The sequence below is a fragment of the Epinephelus fuscoguttatus genome, linkage group LG4 (genome assembly GCF_011397635.1).
Source record: "Epinephelus fuscoguttatus linkage group LG4, E.fuscoguttatus.final_Chr_v1".
Taxonomy (NCBI): Eukaryota; Metazoa; Chordata; class Actinopteri; order Perciformes; family Serranidae; genus Epinephelus; species Epinephelus fuscoguttatus.
In genome coordinates, this window is record NC_064755.1 from 39,131,292 (window position 1) to 39,152,052 (window position 20,761).

General features: G+C 42.2%; 5 non-coding genes across 5 annotated transcripts; all 5 read right to left on the reverse strand.

Moving 5' to 3' along the window:
- Window positions 1-3,364: 3,364 nt before the first annotated feature.
- trnae-uuc (transfer RNA glutamic acid (anticodon UUC)) lies at window positions 3,365-3,436 on the reverse strand. Its single transcript has one exon. It is a non-coding gene; the product is annotated as a tRNA-Glu (tRNA).
- Window positions 3,437-3,926: 490 nt separating this feature from the next.
- On the reverse strand, window positions 3,927-3,998 carry trnae-uuc (transfer RNA glutamic acid (anticodon UUC)). The gene has a single exon. It is a non-coding gene; the product is annotated as a tRNA-Glu (tRNA).
- A 565-nt stretch (window positions 3,999-4,563) lies between these two features.
- Window positions 4,564-4,635, reverse strand: trnae-uuc (transfer RNA glutamic acid (anticodon UUC)). The gene has a single exon. It is a non-coding gene; the product is annotated as a tRNA-Glu (tRNA).
- A 2,272-nt stretch (window positions 4,636-6,907) lies between these two features.
- trnae-uuc (transfer RNA glutamic acid (anticodon UUC)) lies at window positions 6,908-6,979 on the reverse strand. The gene has a single exon. It is a non-coding gene; the product is annotated as a tRNA-Glu (tRNA).
- Window positions 6,980-8,416: 1,437 nt separating this feature from the next.
- trnae-uuc (transfer RNA glutamic acid (anticodon UUC)) lies at window positions 8,417-8,488 on the reverse strand. The gene has a single exon. It is a non-coding gene; the product is annotated as a tRNA-Glu (tRNA).
- Window positions 8,489-20,761: the final 12,273 nt, after the last annotated feature.

The following is a 20,761-nucleotide window of genomic DNA, read 5'->3' on the forward strand; positions in this document are numbered from 1 at the left end:
CACAGTCAACAGTCTGTTTTGATTCATGCGGTCGTGAGTCACTTCCACCGAGGCCTGAAAAAGTAACAGTATTATATCATCACAGATTGTGCTGCAGCAGGACGAGTGCTCCAGAGTACTGTGGGCTGATCTCTAGTACGCTTCACTGGCAGGACTGCTTCACTCTGCACTTCACAGCAACATTTTACTTCATACAACTCTATTAATATTCAGAGTAAAGGTGGTGTTTTAATCCATCGGCCTCATGTTTCCCTCGTGTGCTTAATTACACTGTAAATGTAAGTGTGTTTCCTGTCACCTAGTTTTCACTCACTCGTAATCCAGATTTCTTCTTGACTTTGAGTCAGAACACAGAGTTTTCTCTCACAGGTCTGTGCTGCTGCATGCCCCATTTTACTAACGTGTATCTGAGTCTTATAATATTCTATCCAGATCAATATGACTGTTGAATTCTATTGATGTCATCTGCATTAATTTAATCTGCATCTGCATGTGTCATAAAATGTTTGTAATCAGTAATGTTTTATCGTTTCATGTTCTGTTCTGTGTTGCCTTGAATTTGCGAAGAAAAAATCAGTTTTTCTTGCATGCATTGAGAGAAAACAGTGACGATATTAACGATAGCTCCCATCAGGCCGAAGGTCCCAGTATACTCCATCAGAGCTGTGAGGTGATGATCAAACAGCCTTCAGGCCTTCAGCAGAGGATCACCAAAGTTACAGAACATCTCGTGTCTGTTTAACTTTGCAGGTTTTCCTCTGTGTGTCTCCGTCAGCCAGACACTGCAGCAGCAGCAGCAGCAGCATCAAAGCCTTCTGATTGGTTAAATGTGTTTGAATTCACATGTGATCTGAAGAAGAAGCTCCTGAGAGGAACGAGCCAGAGATGCTGTTCAAAGAGGAGCAGACGCAGCTGAAAACTAATCACCACACAGCTGAGGACGCTAATGTGGTTAGAGTCTCTGATGAGGACAGGAAGTCACTAACAAACCAACAGATGATGAGCCTCTGCTCTCTGATTGGGTTAAAGGATCGACATCAAACGGCTCAGCTCGCACAGCTGTCAGTCACAGGCGGAGCCGGCTGATTGGTCCGCACTAAAGTCCACCTGAAGAAAGACCTGAAAACAATTTAATATTTAATTTTGTGTAAAATGATACATGTCTGTTTCATGTATCTGTTTCATTCCTACAAATGTGTACCACAAAAAGCGTCTGATCATCAGAAATACAAACAAAGATAAATTCTGACTCTAACTCGCTCCCAGCTTGTCAAAAAAAGAAGCTCGGTCAGTGGCCTGACGCATCAAACTATGACATACTCCTCTTGCGTCAGTTTTGCACATCAGTTTCTGCTCAATACATGCAAAGTGTCTTCCAGTTACATTTAGGCACCAAAACAACTTGGTTAGGTTTAGAAAAAGACCTGGGGCCGGTTGCACAAAGGACCTTGAATTAGGATTTTTCCTTTAAGTCTGAGTTAAGGTCTCCTTGATAAAAAAAATTCAGTTGCACAAAACATCCTCAAGTCTTCTCCTTAAAGGAGCTATATGTAAGAAATCTAAAGCAAATAGTCGTAAAATCCTCCTAATATGTCACAGAGACTGATGAATAATGTTCATATAACATACTGATCTCACTGACAACAATAGTACAGCCAGAATATTCACATTTAAAAAAAGATTTTGCAGTCCGCAAATCATGTTTATGTTTTTAATTTGTGTTTTGGCCTGTTGTGCCACCCACCGCCGTCTACCACAGACAGTAGAGTCTCAGCATCAGTTACAGTTACGAGCAGAGAAGCCGGACTTGCTCGAACGGTCCGCTGGAAAACCGAAGATCACGGACGCGGCGACACAACCCTGCCACGGCAGCTGCCCGTGGGCAAACAAATCAGTCTCCAGCGTGCCGCTGTCCAGCAACCTCGAATCTGTAGGGGAGGAGGGGGCGGACATGACTTGCGACAGTATTTTGAATTTGAGTGCAGTAACCATTTTGGCCGCATTCTTACATACAGCGCCTTTCAGGTTTCCTTAAAATGTTTGCCTACGGATTTAAGTTCTTCATTTTGGTCTTACACTTAAGGGATTGCTTAAAGTTTGTTAAACTGCTGCACAAAGAACCTTAGTAAGCAGAATAAGGACAAAAACAAAGTACGTCTGATTTCATCTTAACTGCGACATTGTTGAGTTTATGGAGATAAATGAGAAAAACAAAGGCATCCTGAGAAGAGTGCTCTGTGACCGGGAGAACCCAATGGACACACTTAATGATGAGCAACTGATTTGCACTTTAGATTTTACCAGAAGTCAGTTTATGATTGTGACCGTCTGGAGTTTGATCACTCAACTTTCCAAAGCTGCACTCTTTCAGCCCTTTTATAAGTAATGATTGCTCTGTGGTTTTATGCAACAAGATCTTTCCAGTCAGTTACCTGCGAGATATTTCACGTAAGCCTTAAGTGTCATACTTAAGGAGCACACGGTGCTCTGTGCCGCTGGCCCCACGGTTTTGGTTAAAATAAGTATGTTTGTCACATTAATTACGTACTTAACTGACTACCCTTAGGTGATATAAGTTAAGTATGTTCAGTTAGTCAACTTACATACATAATTTGAAATAAGTCAGCGATGACACAAACATTGGTTTCAAAGTCCTGTGTTTGTTTGACACATCCATCCACCCCAACCTTTCTATGTGGACTTTGTTGCACTTGGTACTACACCATGCCACCTTTGCTCCCGTCATAGTTACTATGGTTTGATGCATAGATCCACTGACTGGTAGGAAGAGAGAATGCCCATGGAGGTGAAGACAAGGAGGGGTGCAGCTTACCTCTTTGGTAAGATGGGACCTGTTTTATCCACAGATCAATGATGCTGATAAATGATGATTACATACCGGGAGTTGAACCCGGACCGCCTGGGTGAAAACCAGGAATCCTGACTGCTAGACCATATGGGACTGTTATCTTGTGTTATCGCAGTGATTTTCTTAATCAGTTCTTAATCTGACAGCCGAAAACATGGTCCAAACAAGATTACAAAGTCAGACACTTTGAGGACTGCAAGGTCGATTTTCACATGTCACCGTGTTCTAGGATGTCACCTGATAATCTTAATATGAAAGACACGAATTTCAACATGATTCTTTCTCTGCCGTGGTTCTTTATGTCTGCAGTCGTCTGTGCGCTCCACCTCCCCATCACCACCAGTGTCTGGACTCCATGGGGGAATTATTCCTTTCTCTCACCTGATTGAAATAAGGTGCATGCAGACAGATGTGAAGGAAGGATGCAGAGAGGAGATTATGCTGCTTCCACCCCTCTTTGTGTAGATGGTACTTAGTTTCTTTGATAAAGGACAATTCCCATACCGGGAGTTGAACCCGGGCCGCCTGGGTGAAAACCAGGAATCCTGACCACTAGACCATATGGGACTGATTTCTCATGATGTGACAGTGATTTGCTGAATCAATTAATAACATCATGGCCTGAAACATGGTCAGCCTATCATCTCACTGCTCCTCATTTTAAATAGTTCTTTCTTGCTGCAGTCATGCACACCCTCCACCTCCCCATTACCACCTAGTTTTCACAGATTCATCAGCCACCACCACCAGTGTCTGGACTCCATGGGGGGATTTATGGGTGGCATATTGTGTATTGTGGGTGGTATCCAAGCACCAAAGACTTCTGTTAAATACTAGCGAGCAGAAATCACCTGTCAATCTTTACACTCATATTATGTGTTATCTTTACTTAATTCTTTTGTCTCTCCTGCTTGGAATATGGTCTATTGGTGAACTTCATATGCAGAATGAGGTGAGGACAAGGGGGGATGCATGGGGGGGAACATGTTGCTTCCTCACGTCTTTGTTCAGATGGGACTTGGTTCCTTCACAGATTAATAATGCTGATAAATGTTGATTCCCATACCGGGAGTTGAACCCGGGCCGCCTGGGTGAAAACCAGGAATCCTGACCGCTAGACCATATGGGATTTTCTCAATCAATTTATGATCTGTCAGCCCAAAAGCTTAATCGCAATCACAGTGCCACACCTTCTCCGTCAGCCTATCATCTTGCTGCTCCTCATTTTAGATATGTTTTTTGTCTGCTGTAGTTCTGTTTTGCTGCAGTTGTGTGCGCCCTCCACCTCCCCACTACCACCCAGTCTTTATGGATTCATCAGCCTCATCTGCCTCAGCAGTCAGCAGCCTCAGAATCATCAGCCGCCACCACCACCACCACCAATGTCTAGACTCCATGGGGGGGGATTTAGCTTGCTGCTGCTCAGACACCCCTTGATTATAAAACATCTCCCTCTAGTGTCCAAGCACCAAAGAGTTCTTTAAATCTTAATCACCACAAATCATCTGCACACTCATATTCTGTATTAACTATTGTTTTTATTTCATTCTTCTGTCTCCCCTGATTGAAATCAGGTCCATTGGTGGACTTCATCTCTCTATGCAGAGGGAAGTGTGGAGAAATACGTAGCTTCCTCACCTCTTAGTTCAGATGGGACTTGGTTTCTTTACAGGAATTATATTGATAAACATTGATTCCCATACCGGGAGTTGAACCCGGGCCGCCTGGGTGAAAACCAGGAATCCTGACCGCTAGACCATATGGGACTGATATGTTGCTTGACTCAATTTATGATCTGTCAGCCCGAAATATGGCCCAAACAAGTACACAAAGTCAGACACTTTGGGCAACGCAAAATCAATTTTTACATGTTATCAACTGTGGAGGGTCACCTGAAAATCGTAACATTAAAGACAAGTGTGAGCTGCAGTCTCAGTATCTCAGATTGCAGTTCACAAGAAACAGCAAGACAAATCTGACCTCATCTGTTTGGGTTCACCACAGCTGACCAGTTCAATGAAGCACTGTCTAAACATTCATTTATTATCTGTAACCACTTATCCTATGTAGGGTTCCTGCTGAGCATGTCGGTATAATGACTTTAATTAGGAGAAGTGTATAGAGAGGTGAAGTTCCTCCCCCTCTGATGCCCACCATGGGATTTTATTTTAAAAAAAAATATTAGTCAACGTGGAGACCTTAACAATGTTTTGGTCCTATTTGAACTGTGCCATGAATTACACATATGATGTTTATTTACTTAAAAGGTAATTTTGCAAGTCAAGAGGGTGACAGTTTGTTGTCTGTTTGTCGTAGTATAGTTTAGTTTTGCATGAAAGTGCTCTGTGAAGTATGTCTCTCGTCTCATACAAGATATGTTACTCACACCAACATGGCAGTTGCCTCGGCACATTACACTGCTTTCTATCAGAACGAGGGAAAAGTATTAAAAGAGGCGAAAATCAGTGACACCTGGTCTTTTGATTAGCCAGGAAGCCAAAGGACGAGCAAGAACCATTTCTAATGTAGTTCTAGTATATCCTGGAACAAAAGACACAGGCATTGCAGCTTCAGGGGAAGTGAAAGTTATGGAGTCACTGACGCAAGTTATGTAGTCTTTCTAATTATGTATTTTCACAGTATACTTCAATAGTTTAACAACAAACTGCAACTTTCTTGACTCATGGAAATACTCGGACTGGATCAAAAGATTATTTGTCTCCCACCGTTGACTACCACATACTTTTTTAAATGAAGCTCTAGCAAAAGTTCAGTCAGGAAGACAACTCTTTTCATGCTCAGGTTATAAGTTTCTTTCTCACTCTGCCATCCACTCCTTGCAGGAATGCTCACTCACTAGGCCCGTTTCCACTGAAGAAGTTGCTGGTACTATTTGGGGGGCAGGAACTACTACAGGAACGTCCTCTTGCTCAGCCCTCTCAACCGCCGTGTCTCCACTGAGAGAGCGGAGTACGAGGAAGGTTCCTGTAAAGTTACGGACTCCATTTTGGCCGGGGGACGTAGGGACGCCGTTAGCCGATAGCAGTGTCTGTAATAACTCACTAAATGGCCTGTGAAGAAAATATTTTTTCCAGCGGATGTCTTAGTTACAACATGATTGAGCTAAATGGAGTAGTTTCATGTCGTATCCGACAACGGGAGGCTTTTAACAGATGACGTCCTGATGTTAGCTTTGCTGCTGCTGTTAGCTGTCCCTGTCAGCTGATGCTTTCTAGACATCGTGATTTCCCATAACTGAATAAATACCACACATATCAACACGAAACTGCTTTGCTAGCTCAATCATGTTGTAACTAAGATATCCGCTGGAAAAAATATTTTTTTCACGGGCCATTTAGTGAGGTTTTTTTAGATGGCGGCGGAAGCTATATGAACAAGCTAACCCTCGTCTGCTGAGTTTTAAAATTGCCGGCTATTTTGTTGCTTTCTGTTGTCGTCACATCCCTCCTTGAGTATATCCAATCAGCACCAAGTAATCCCCAAGCCCCACCCAGGAGTTTCTCGGGGCCGTTCTGAGTACCTACCCCGAGGCAGGGACTTGTTTAGCCCCTGTTAAAGTTTCGGAACTCTGTCCTTCGGGGGTGGTTCCTGCGGTGGAGACACGCACCAATGGCCCCAGCCCCGTAAAATTACCCCGAAGTTCCTGTGGTGAAAATGGGCCTGCTATCTCTAGGTGTCATTGTCTGGGTCTGTCAATCAACCAATAACACAACGACGCACTTTCTTTGTCAGCCTATCATCTCACTGCTCCTCATTTTAAATATGGTTCTTTCTCTGCTGTAGTTTTTTCTTTCTGTAGTGTGCGCTCTCAACCCCCCTATCTCCACCCAGTTTATGGATTCATCAGCCTCATGCGTCTCAGCAGTCAGCAGCCACCGCTACCAGTGTCTGGACTCCATGGAGTATTTATCCCTGATTTAAATTAGGTCTATCTGTGGACTTCATTTCTCCATGCAGACAGATGTGAAGGAAAGGGGGATTCAGAGAAGATTCTTCACAGACGCTGATAAAGGACAATTCCCATACCGGGAGTTGAACCCGGGCCGCCTGGGTGAAAACCAGGAATCCTGACCGCTAGACCATATGGGACTGACTTCTCATGATGTGACAATGATTTCCTGAATCAGTTCATGACATGACGGCCTGACACATGGTCTGGACAAGACACGCAAGATTGAGCTACGCAAGATTGATTTTCACACATCATTCAGTATGTTTACATGGACAGTTTAATTCCACTTTAAATCGGAATGAACGGCCATTCCGATTAAAAGTGGTCATGTAAACTGTCATTCCGATTGAAAATTAAATCCGATTAAAGGGAGTGGTTTATTCCGTTTGTCATTCCGAATGAAAGAATTTTGTGTGCATGTAAACCCTCATTCCTCTTTAAGTTCATTCCGGTCTTTGTTTCCTTGCCCTTCTCGTGCGATGACATATATAGCGCGCATAGCAACGGGCTGCATAGCAATGGGCTGAGCTAGGGCAGTCGGACTCGTTGCACTCACCGGTTTCCATTTGCCACAGCACAGTCTTCTACCTCCCTTCTCCTCCTCAACAGATGAAGCATTAGCAGAACAAGGTTGTTGTCGTACTGCTGCTTTAAGAATATAAGCAAAACACGCCCGAAAAAGGCACTAAGAACGGCATCGTCAAGCATCTTGTTATCCGGAGCGAGGACTACAGTGTTTTCTTCCGGTAAACGTAAACACATAACATCCGCCCCACCCCCTATCCAATCAGAAACCTTCCCTGCCCCAAACCTTGCGCAGACCTGAATAAAGGCGATTGAACTGATCTCCCATATAAACCCTCATTCGGAATTAATATTTCCCATGTAAACTACCTGGAAACACTTTAATTCCGAATGATTTCATTCAGATTTATTTCATTCCGAATGAGAAGCTATCATGTAACCGTAGCCACTGTGTTCTAGGGTGTCACCTGAAAATCTTGATATATAAGATAATCTCTTGCCGTTAACTACCATTTATTTTTTTTCAAATGAAGCTCTAATGAAATTTCAGTCTGGAAGACAACTCTTTTCATGCTCAGGCTGTAAGTTTTTCTTTCTCACCCTGCCAGTCACTCCTTGCACACATGCTCACTCACTGTCACTGTGCGCCCTCCACCTCCCCATCACCATCTCGTCTTTATGGACTCATCAGCCTCATCCGCCTCAGAGTCATCGGCCACCACCACCACCAGTGTCTGGACTCCATGGGGGAGATTTATGCTGCTGCTGCTCACATGTCCTTCCATCGCAAAATATCTCCCTCTGGTGTCCAAGCGCCAAAGACTTCTGTTAAATTAATCTTAATCAGCACAAATCATCCGTTCACTCATATTCCGTATTAACAATAATCTGTACTTCATTATATCTCCTGATTGATATAAGATCCATTGGTGGACTACATCTCTCTATGCAGAGTGAGATGAGGAGGACACCAAGGGATGCATAGAGGGACACATGTTGCTTCCTTGCTTATTTTTTCAGATGGGACTTGGTTTCTTCACAGACAGTGATTCCCATACCGGGAGTTGAACCCAGGCCGCCTGGGTGAAAACCAGGAATCCTGACCGCTAGACCATATGGGACTTTCTTTTCTAAAAATCCAGGGTCAATAATGGGCATGGTTTTGGGCCAAGGTAGGGCTGGAGGTGGAGGGACTTTGCTTCCATACAGGTTCAGCTACAGATCGGCTGTAGGAGAGAGCTGCTCTCTGACCTCAGACCTGCAGCTCAGCTCTTCTTATCATAGGCCATGTGGTTTGGTGATGTGGGGACAGTTCAACCAAGTCATTCAGACTGTTTACTTTAATTTGATGAAAGGCTCACAGCTCTCACCTCTATCTGTCATGAGTAAATAAAAGGAGAAAAGTAGGTCCTGTGCAGTCGGACAGTCACATATCTGATAGTTGGTTAATAAAGACAAACCTTAATATGATGTGTTAATATATTTGTGTGTTGTCCTTGTCCTTGTCCTACAGTGTAGGGATACTCTGTTACAATTTAAAGTACTGCATTCAAGATCATATTTAGGTAAAAGTTCAGAGGTATCAGCATTAGAATAAACTTAAAGTACCAAAAGTAAAAGTACTCAATATGCAGGATGGCCCAAACAGAGTGGTAATGATAATATATGTTGTGTCTCCCTCTAGTGGTTCATCTCAGTCACTGAGCCCACAGAGCAGGAAATAAAAACAACAATAGAGACACATAGAAAACAGACATTACTGTGACTCAAACATCTCCACACTGCATCTTCAAATGTGCTCAAAATGTCCCCTCCAATAATTACACATAAATATTAAAAAACAAACTGTTTTACACCACTACCAAGAGGAGATTCTTAGCTTTCTACTGATATCAGTATTGTTTTTATACTCAAAATATTAAGCAAAATATGTCACATTACATAATGTGACATATTTATAGTACAGTGGCCACATGACATGATAGAGCCTGTTTGTCTTATAAACTGGGAGTGCATGCTGTGTTGCCAGGGCTGTCGCGGGACAGCAGAAGAGTGGAGCTTGGGGGCACTTTCATTTTGTAGCCAGCGAGGTAATAAAAACAAGCTTACCCAACAACAATGCACAGGAAGATGAGAGAATATTGATCCACAGTCCTTTGATGATAAAAATTAGCCTGCACAGTTAGCAATTGACTACACAGGACAAGTTGATTTAACTTTTTATGAGAATTCATTTTGATTATTTTGATTCATGGACCTTTACAAACTAAAAGAAAATGAATAATCAAGGCTGTAGGATGCTCTAAAATGGTCAGATTAACTGTTGAATCTCCTGTGGGGAATTCCTGGTTTAGGATTTTACTTTTTATTTTTTGCTTGATTGTTTTATTTGTACTCAGAGCAATTTTGTTTAGTTTTTTGGCCAGGGCTCTCCCTGATGATTTTCTAATACTTCTATGTCTGGTAATTAAAGGGTTACGCTTTATGGCCTTATGTTACCTCCCTCCCCCCTGTTTCAATCTTCTTGGCAGCACATACACCAATAGGTAGTGATTGCAGTGTTTTTGTGAACAGAATGCCTGTTGTGACATGTAACCCTGTGTAGAGCACTGGTTATCAAGTTTGGATCAGGGTCCAATGTTGCTTTGGAAAACCAGCACAAAAGTAAAAGGGCTTTGCTGATCCTGGATAAAAAACATGGGATTTCCAAACCTGAATTATTCTGATCCAGATAAAAAATTTTGACCAGCTGGGGCTAAACCCTAAACAAGCACTGGGCCTCGCTCCTGGCACTTCAAACCCTTTTTTCACTCCGGCCCTGATGGACCCAACGATCAAAATATGGCACAGAAAGGCATCATTTTTTCTCTCTTTCAATCTCTTTCAACGCTTAAATTAAAAACTTTGACATTCCCAGATCTCAGGCTCGGAGTTTCACCATGAAGCCATAAGTAACATCCCCCCCCTCCCACTAAACTGCCCCCTGGAGGAATGTTTACGGTTTGAGTCAGAACTTAAAGGACAGATTTCGAAAGTATATGATCTAATCCAGCTCATAAACCCTCTGTCACTGACCAGGACAAAAGATGACAGGGACCACGACCTCATGATGACTATCCCCGACAACATCTGGGATCTCAGCATTAGTCACATTTATTCCTTGTTCACATGCATCCGCCACTGCCTGCTGCAGTTCAAGCTTGTTGACCATCTCTATAACTAAAACTAAACTGTCAGAAATGTTCTTTATCTTTGATGACAATTTTCCTAAATGCAAAATCTCCTATGACAATGAGCCGCAAGTTGTGGTCATGTAACTCATTACGTAACTTCTGGACCTTTATATCTTATTATAATGACGAAAACTCTGTCTGTGTGTGTGTCTGTTCCACGTTTTTCTCCTCACTGACTTGGTCAATCCATGTGAAATTTGGCACAGTGGTAGAGGGTCATGGGAGGATGCCAATGAAGCAATATTACATCAATTGGCCAAAGGGCAGCGCTATAGCAACCGATTGAAATTGCAAACTTTGAATGGGCATATCTCATGCCCCGTATGTCGTAGAGACATGAAACTTTGCACAGAGATGCCTCTCCTCATGAGGAACACATTTGCCTCAAGAACCCATAACTTCCGCTTATATAGATTTTCCACCATTTTGAATTTTTTGAAAAACACTTCAAATGGATCTCTTCCTAGGAAGTTTGAGCGATCTGCATGAAACTGGGTGAACATAATCTAGGGAGCAATATCTAAAGTTCCCTCTTGGCAAAAGTTGGAAAACTTACTAAAACTGAGCTTCTATAAGGCAATGAATATTGCGGAGGGCGTGGCTCATCACATAAAGGTGTATAACATCTCAAGGGTTTCACCCATCACCACACAACTTTGTAGGCATATGACCACACATAATCTGAGGGGACCCCTCCATTATTGACCCCATCAAACAAAATGGGGGCGCTAGAGAGCTCATTTCTTATCTAGGCCTAACCACCATATGGATTTTTACTAAACTTGGTAGATATGTAGAACAGGACACCTCAAGGTGACTGGAGAAATTTAACTCTAATTGGCAACTGGGTGGCGCTATAACAACAGAGAAATGCTTCAAAATGGCGACTGATTGCTGTGGCTCCCCCTGTGGACCAATGTTTGGGTTGTTTCTTTTCTAATTTTTGGTATGACTAAGTCATGGTATGGTATGCTGTACTCAGTGGGTAAGGACTAGTTTGAGGTATACTCATATACTTGCAAGAAAACAATAGATCCTGAACCATTTATACCACTGTTTGGCATAGCTCTAACCAGGCAGGTTATTACATCATTGAATTTCCATCAGTGTTAGCACAAAGATTAACTCCTATTAGATGAACCTGTCCCCCATCCTTCATACACTGGGTCAAGGAAGACATGAGGGGTTGTCTTTTTGTTTAATACTTTGAAAAAATCTCAGTATAGTATTAAAAAAAATGACAGCTGGGTGCAGATTTTAGAAAGATTTCTAACATGTATAACAGCTGCAGAAGGAACTTTATCACATCCAATCAACCACAGAAGAATCCAGGACGACACCTTTACTGTGTTTTATTGTCCAACATGAACCCACCAGTGACCTGTACTGTGATTTTGTACGTTTTTATGGGATTGTTTCACTTACAGTCCTCTTATGTCTTTTAGATAATCTATAAATAAACCCTTATGAGGGAAGCAAAGATCAGATCAAAATGAAAGACATCAGTTCATCTCCAAAGCAGTGTGTGTTGTTTTTTAGCAGACAAATGAAATCACACTGTTACCTCTCTCAGTGACAGCTTACCAGCTCCGAACCATAGTTGGGAACAGGCTTATTAATATTAATTTTAGCTTTTAGCTTCTAGTGGTCCGGACCACTCTGCAGAAGGAAAGATGGCGAGGCAACAATGGCTTTATTGCAGTCTTCACCACAAAACAATAAACATGACCTTCTCATGAGGTTAAGATGTAGCTCTGAGCTCATCTAGACACTTAATTCTGCTGACTATTATCACTCTTTGCCGCCTGCCATCTTCACCATGACACCAAGAAAGCTGCTTCCCTCAACATACACCATGAAGGCCACGTCACACCCTCACTGGTTACCCACAAGGCCACTGCCCTTGAAGGGCAAAAAGGGTGAGCTGGTAACAACTCGCATGCACTCACTCATCTCATCACACACTCCTGTGCCTCCTCAGGCAGAGTTTAACCCCACATTTCTCTCTGTCTATGTTGGTGGTTGGCATCCTTCACCACTGGACCAACTTCTGTGCTGGTAAACACAAAGGAGGCAGAGTGAGGAAGAAGGTCAGATTGAAGCTGCAGAAACTTCACCCTCATCAACATGTGGACATTCAGTGTTTGCACTTTATTGATTTTCTATTCCTACCATTCTTTCCTACTTTGTACTCAAGCTACTGCACAACAACTTCCCCTGGGATAAATAAAGTTCTGCCTTCTCTTCTCTTCATCTTAGAAACAAAGTTTACAGAATGAAACCATTCCAGACCTCCTCACTGTGTCCTGACTGCTCAGCTGGTAAAGGAGGAATTTTAAGTTTAAGGTATAACCACTGGTTACAACCAAGATCTGCAGCAGACCATCTCTGAACCAACAACATGTCCAACCTTGAAGCAGATGGGCTACAGCAGCAGAAGACCACACCAGGTGCCACTCCTGTCAGCTAACAACAGGAAACTGAGGCTACAGTTCACACAGGCTCACCAAAACTGGACAATAGAAGACTGGAAAAACGTTGCCTGGTCTGATGACTCTGGATTTCTTTTTTTTTTTTTTTTTTAAAGATATTTTTAGGGCATTTTTAGCCTTTAATGGATAGGACAGACAAGTGTGAAAGGGGGAGAGAGAGAGAGAAGGAGTGACATGCAGCAAAGGGCCACAGGCTGGAGTCAAACCCGGGCCGCTGCGGAAACAGCCTTGTACATGGAGCGCCTGCTCTACCACTAAGCCACCGATGCCCTGTGAGTCTGGATTTCTGCTGCTACATTCAGATGGTAGGGTCAGAATTTGGTGTAAACAACGGTTCAGGCTGCTGCTGGTGGTGTAATGGTGTGGGGGAGATTTTCTTAGTACCAACTGAGCATGGTTTAAACACCACAGCCTACCTGAGTATTGTTGCTGACCGTGTCCATCCCTTTATGACCACAGTGTACCCATCTTCTGATGGCTACTTCCAGCAGGATAACGCACCATGTCACAAAGCTCACATCATCTCAAACTGGTTTCTTGAACATGACAATGAGTTCACTGTACTCCAATGGCCTCCACAGTCACCAGATCTCAGTCCAATAGAGCACCTTTGGGATGTGGTGGAACGGGAGATTCTCATCATGGATGTGCAGCCGACAAATCTGCAGCAACTGTGTGATGTCATCATGTCAATATGGACCAACATCTCTGAGGAATGTTTCCAGCACCTTGTTGAATCCATGTCACCAAGAATTAAAAAGGGGGTCCAATCTGGAACTATCAAGGTGTACCTAATAAAGAGGCTGGTGAGTGTATAAAAAATAAGAAGGGGTAGAATCAGATAAGTTTTTAACTTCTTCTCACCCCTTTTTAACATGAACAATATTTTTTGAGTTGCTCATATGTTGCTGAGGATCAATTTTGTTTTTGTTTTTATTGCTTATAAGTTTGATTAATTCAAACATGTCCAATAAATTGACTAAAAAATACCATTAAACAGCGCAGATACTTGATTATCAGAGTAAAACATGAGGAGAAATATCTGAACTGTGTCTTCCTCTAGTGGTTCCTCTCAGTCACTGTGACCACAGAGCAGGAAAATGAAATAACTTCAGACACAAATTCAAACAAAACCAATTAAAAAAACATTCATTACTGTAATTGAGACAATTCTGGAGAACTCAATGCTAACATTCAGGAGTCTACAAGTATATTATGTGATGATATATTGAGTATTTTAAAAAACAGAAACCCAAAAAGGATTCATTTAGTGAAACAGATATTTAAAGGCTGCAGGATATTTAACATCTGATCAATAAACTTTGAAATTGAAATTATAGAAACACTGTTTACCTCATGTTTTTCCTGAGAGAAGAACTAAAAACATCTAAACTGTAGGATGTGATGAAATGTAGCTCATCGTCCATGTTCTCCTCGGGATGAACTGTGATAATGTTATTGATCCTCTGACTTTTCATTTCAAATACAAACTATTACTATCCAGTACTTTATAATCAGACCTGATGACACTCACATCAGCCTCAGCTAATGCTAGCATGCTAACATGCTAAGCTAACATGGTAGACCACAGCATTTAGCTCAGTTTTCTGCCTTCACACAGACACAGCTGAGTGAGAGCAGAAAGACTGACAGGTAGCAACAGTAACTAAGGGGCGGGGCTTAGCTGAACAGGAGAGTGGTGGAGCTGTCAATCAAACTCAGTCTGTACACGTGGAAACAGTCTTGAGACAAGGTGAAAACACCTGTGTGTGTGTGTGTGTGTGTGTGTGTGTGTGTGTGTGTGTGTTTACTGTGTAAACATGCTTTTTACCAACAGAGTGAGGATGTTTTTTCCTCAGCTCAAAGGCCTGTTTGAGGGCTAAGACTTGATTTTATGGTTCAGATTATAATGAGGTTCAGGTGAGGGTTAAGGCAGGAGTGTCCAACGTTTTTTGACCTGAATCAGACAACTGTTTCATCTTTCTGCCCTCTCTGTCAATGTCTGCTACCTGGTATGAAAGAAATGTGTTTGTTAGCTTGTTTACTGTCTGTTTATGAAAACACATACTGTAAGCTCCACCTGTGTAGTTCCTATCTGGATCATGTCTACAAAAAGTTTTAAGAGAGGGAAATTTGGATATCTCGTTTTGTCACAGTCAAAAAATAATGTCATGTTCAGCCTGTCTATGAATACATGAACAACCCCTCTGTAAACACCTTCAGAATATAGGCAGGAATAAAACTGGGAAGTTTGGTTACTTAAGTTACTTAAGTGGAGATTTTTGTCTGAAAGAAAAAACTTATAACTTTATCTATATAGCACCTTTCATACAAGAAATGCAGCACAGATTGTTTAACATGGAAACAGACAGAATGGACATAAAAACAAACAGGCGATTCAACATAAAAAGACATTTAAAAACTGTCATAAAATCATGACATCATAAAATCACTGAAATGTAAAACCATAAATCATAAAATCAAGTAAGCTACAACATTCGTCAATCAAAGTTTGAACTAATAGATGTCAACATGAAACCTTCCCAGCTGATCAAAAACAACCATTCATTCATTCATCTTCTAACCGCTTCATCCTCTTGAGGGTCTTGGGGGGGCTGGAGCCTATCCCAGCTGACATCGGGCGAGAGGCAGGGTTCACCCTGGACAGGTCGCCAGACTATCGCAGGGCTGACACATAGAGACAAACAACCATTCACGCTCACATTCACACCTACGGACAATTTAGAGTTACCAATTAACCTAGTCCCCAATCTGCATGTCTTTGGACTGTGGGAGGAAGCCGGAGTGCCCGGAGAGAACCCACACTGACATGGGGAGAACATGCAAACTCCGCACAGAAGGGCTCCCACGCCCGGGATCGAACCGGCAACCCTCTTGCTGTGAGGCGAGAGTGCTAACCACCACACCACCGTGCCGCCCGATTAAAAACATTTAGACAATTATTTCTGTGTGACAAGTTTCTCTGTATGTTTAAATTTGCAAATGAGGCATTATCTAACTGAATAGTGCTTTTGGACTAAAACAAACCCAAATGTGTATTTTGGATGTTTTCTCTAGTCTGAAAGAAGACGTGCTTTGGAAGCAAAAAACCCCCCCAAAATCTCAAAATTGAGCAGTGCATGACAAAACTGTTCATGCGGTGTCGCACCATAATAATACAAAATATAATCAACTAAGAAATGTTGATGTATTATGTGTATCTTTAAGAGGAAGAAGAAGATATACTTTATTAATCTCTGAGGGGAAATTCAATTTTTCCACTCTGTTGTCATGCACACACAGACACAAAATACACACACATGCACAATCAGGACATATACATGCATTAAATGGAGGGATGTCAGAGTGAGGGGGCTGCCTGTGGACAGGTGCCCTGAGCAGTTGGGGGTTTGGTGCCTTATTCAGCTGCTCAGGGGACAAACTGACACTTCTCCACACTCCATGCTTGGATTGTATTGGGACTGGAACAAACAACCTACTGGCTGTGGACCCAAATCCCTATAGACTGAGCTAATGCCACCCAACACCCTTTAAAGCCCTCACCACAACATAACCATCATATGTTACAACTATATTGCGCTGGAAGCTTTGTCCACAGTGACTGACTGATTGTTGGACTGACTTTGGAAAGAATCCTCTCAGCAGATTCATGGACTCTCCTACAAACCAGCCTAAAACTGAAACTCTTATGTTGCTTTATTTTATTTTATAACCATCTACTATCAGACTGTAACTGTTTTAACTTCATTAATTTGTATGACTGTATTTCTACCTCGGTTTGCTGTTGATTGTTTGTTTGATATTTGTTCATGCTCTGCATCTTTGAAAATGAAGATCTTCATCAGTTGATTCCCAGAGTCTTAAATAAAGGTTTAAATGCATGAATGAATGTAAAACCATCCATCCATCCATTTTCTAACCGCTTATCCTCTTGAGGGTCACAGGAGAGCTGGAGCCTATCCCAGCTGACACTGGGTGAGAGGCGGGGTTCGCCCTGGACAGGTCTCCAGACTATCACAGGGCTGACACATAGAGACAGACAACCATTCACACTCACATTCACACCTACAGCCAATTTAGAGTCACCAATTAACCTGCATGTTTTTGGACTGTGGGAGGAAGCTGGAGTACCTGGAGAAAACCCATGCTGACACAGGGAGAACATGCAAACTCCACACTGAAGGGCTCCCGCACCAATGTATCACCGCTGAAATATTTTGCTGAGTATAACTTGTCTAAAACTATGATTCTGTGCCTGAGACATGGTACTCTGACACTGGAGGACACAGAGAAAGTGAATGAATCTTTGAATATTAGAAAATTAATTTATCCGAACGAATCTTAACTAAAACAAACATGTTTCAAAATGCATTAATTCCTTTGAAGCTGAAGCTGATGATGTCGTTATGTTTTCTGGGTTCATTTCTAAAGCATAACAAAAACTGCAAAGACTTTTCTGTTTGTCTGGTGTTGGTGCTCATCTGTTTTTAATCACTTAGTTTCCTGTTTAGAAACACGTCTGTTATTTATTTGTAACTGTCTGACCTCATGTAACTTAGTTTGTCTCTATGTGTGAAGCACTTTGTTAGTGCAGTTGTTATAACTGAGTGGTGTGAATAAATGTATTTTAGTTCCTTTTCCCCACACAGATAACAACGTTAGTTATCAAAGTTGAAAGTGACCCAGTGACCAGAACTGAATGGGCAGAACTGAAGTAAAATCACGGGTCAGGATTCACAAAGGAACCGCAGATAGTTGCTCTGTATTGAGAAGGTTTAGACGTCTTGGTGGTCGAGGGGTTAAGACCATGAACCCAGCCATGAACAGATGCTGCATGTCATCTTCCATCTTTATCTCCTCTCATTTCCTGTCATCTCTCGCCTGTTGATCATCAGTAAAAGGCAGAAAAGAATATTTAGATAAAGAAAGTACACTCTGTTCCTGACAGTCACTCCAGTTATTGTCCAGATTCTAATGTGTCGACGTGTTTCTGAGAGTTTTGTCCTTCATCACAAAGCATGAATGAATCCAGCCCATTACGACAGACTGTTCCCCCATCTGTCTGTCTGTCTGTCTGTCTGTCTGTCTCTATGTGTCTGTCTGTGTGGAAATAGAGAACAGTTCCTCCTGCAGACAGTGTATGCAGACAGACAGACAGACAACAGGTGAAAATAGCTTCTGCAGAATCTCACTAACATAAGGAATGTAGTGTACCTGTCTGTGTTCCTGCTCATTTACATAACTTACCAAATAACTTATATGATGTTATTTACTTAAATATGTTTTAACTTGGCAGCATGCATGGTGGTGCAGTGGTTAGCATTGTCACCTCACAGCAAGAGGGTTCCTGGTTCGAACCCAGGGTGGAGTTTGCATGCTCTCCCCATGTCAGCATGGGTTTACTCCAGGTGCTCCAGCTTCCTCCAACAGTCCAAAGACATGCAGGTTAATTGGTGACTCTAAACTGTCCATAGGTGTGAATGTGAATGGTTGTCTGTCTCTGTGTGTCAGCCCAGGGTGTAACCTGCCTCTCGCCCAATGTCAGCTGAGATAGGCTCCACCACCCCGCAACCCCCAACAGGATAAGCGAATACGGAAAATTAATGAATGAAGGAATTTTAACATTGTTGCACGGAAACAACAGGAGCGTCAGCTGCTGTGCTACGACCCGCTCTGTTTTCTTACATTTTGCTTTCTGTATCATATTAGGTGTCATTTGATGGTTTAGCTATTTAGTTTGAACTATTGCTAACAAAGCTAGTATTTGTTGAAAGCCACACTTAAAGGTCCACTATGCAGGATTTAGTGACATCTGGTGGTGAGGTTTCAGATTGCAACCAACTGAAACTTCTCGTCTGGAGAACTACCAACATGTTCTGATCCCAACTTGATAAACACCGCTGCTTTGTCAGTGGACCTAAACATCAAAATATGATGTGATCGACGTTCACAGACAGCGTCTCAACTGACATTTGTTACCTGCATTGTCTCTTTTCAAACTACATTTTCATTTTCACAGAAAACTGAGAGTTTCTGCTCATTACATGTATTACAGTCTTTTTTAAAATAAATTTACAATGTACGCAAAACACTTTGCTTTTACATTTATTTCCTTAAATTTAGGCAACAATGCATGTGGTTAGATTAGAAATTAAAATGGATTAGAAAGATTAGATTAGATTAAAGAAACAATGTCACAGTCTGACATAACGTACGTATGTTAAATGGTAAATGTACTTGTATGGTGCCTTTCTAGTCTTCTTGACCACTCAAAGTGCTTTTACACTACGTCACATTCACCCATTCACACACTGGTGGCCAAGGCTACCATGCAGGGTGCCACCTGCTACTCAGTGACCATTCACACGCTCTCACACAGCCATCGGGGGCAGTTTGACGTTCGGTATCTTGTGGACTGGAGGAGTCAGGATCTTCTGATTGGTGGATGACCCACTCTACCTCTAAGCCACATCCACCCCTACTGTTTCTCACTATATGTAATGTCACGGGACACACGTCACTACTGTGGCATCCTACACATCACTAGCTCACAAACAGCAGAGACAAATAGCAGGCTCCTGTGTGAAAGTCCAGAGTTTGTTTGACCCGTCCACCTCCCCTCCCACCCTTTTTTTCCACACTTTCTCACTCTTTACACTACGGTAGTTGCTGGCAGCAACAGATATAGCTGCCGCATACTACATATCATACAAAGCGGCGGTATTTGATGAGTCTGTGGTGTGTATCATACCACCATGAAATGTGCACCTCAAAGCAGCGGTATTTGATGAGCTGGGAGTGAGAACGTGCTGGAACAGTGGTTGATGCAAAAATGCAAAAAACCCTACCTATAGTGAGTGTTTGGTTTGTCTGTTCTGGGCTACTGTAGAAAAACATGGTGGACTCTGTGGAGGAGGCAAGGCCCCAGAAACAGGACCAGGCTTTTAAGCCAATTTGATATACCATAGAATTTAAAGTAATGGCCCAGGCTATTATTTCCTTAAATCACTAAAACCAACAGGCCTATATTTGCAACAGAATTTGACCCATTTGGTCTGACAGTATTTGGAAAGTTGAGACGAGCCTCACAATTGGATCATTTTATCCCCATTCAAGTTGGCAGAGCGCTAAACAGGATGTTAGTCACACAGCCGGCGGAAGTCTGTAGTGCACAGCTCTATGGGCCCAGCAACGTGGAGGCAGACTGGAAGACCTGGGTTATTTTATACCTGCCAGGTTATACCTTTTTGGTTTCATGTGCCACTGAGCAACTGTCATAGAAATGAATGGGCTCTGCCTCCAACGCTGTATCCAGTTCTCTTTATTTTATTCTGTTGTTTGTTTGGTTGGGGTTTTTGCATAGCAGAGTTCAGGTACTGAAATGAAAAGTTTTGAGCAGTTTTAGTCTTGAACAGTGAAACCTGACCCACAGTTACGAAACATAGAATAGAACAAATGTTGCATTGTTTGTAATTTTGTTTTTGCACAACAATGTTTGGATATAGAAATAAAAAGGGTTTTTTTTTTAACCTTCATTACAAATGTGTGCCTATTAAAAATAAACCCATTGTCACCATATGAGGACATCTTTTTTTAAAAACAAAACAAAAAAAACTGTTCAAAGACAATGCTTAGTTTTTGTTTGTTT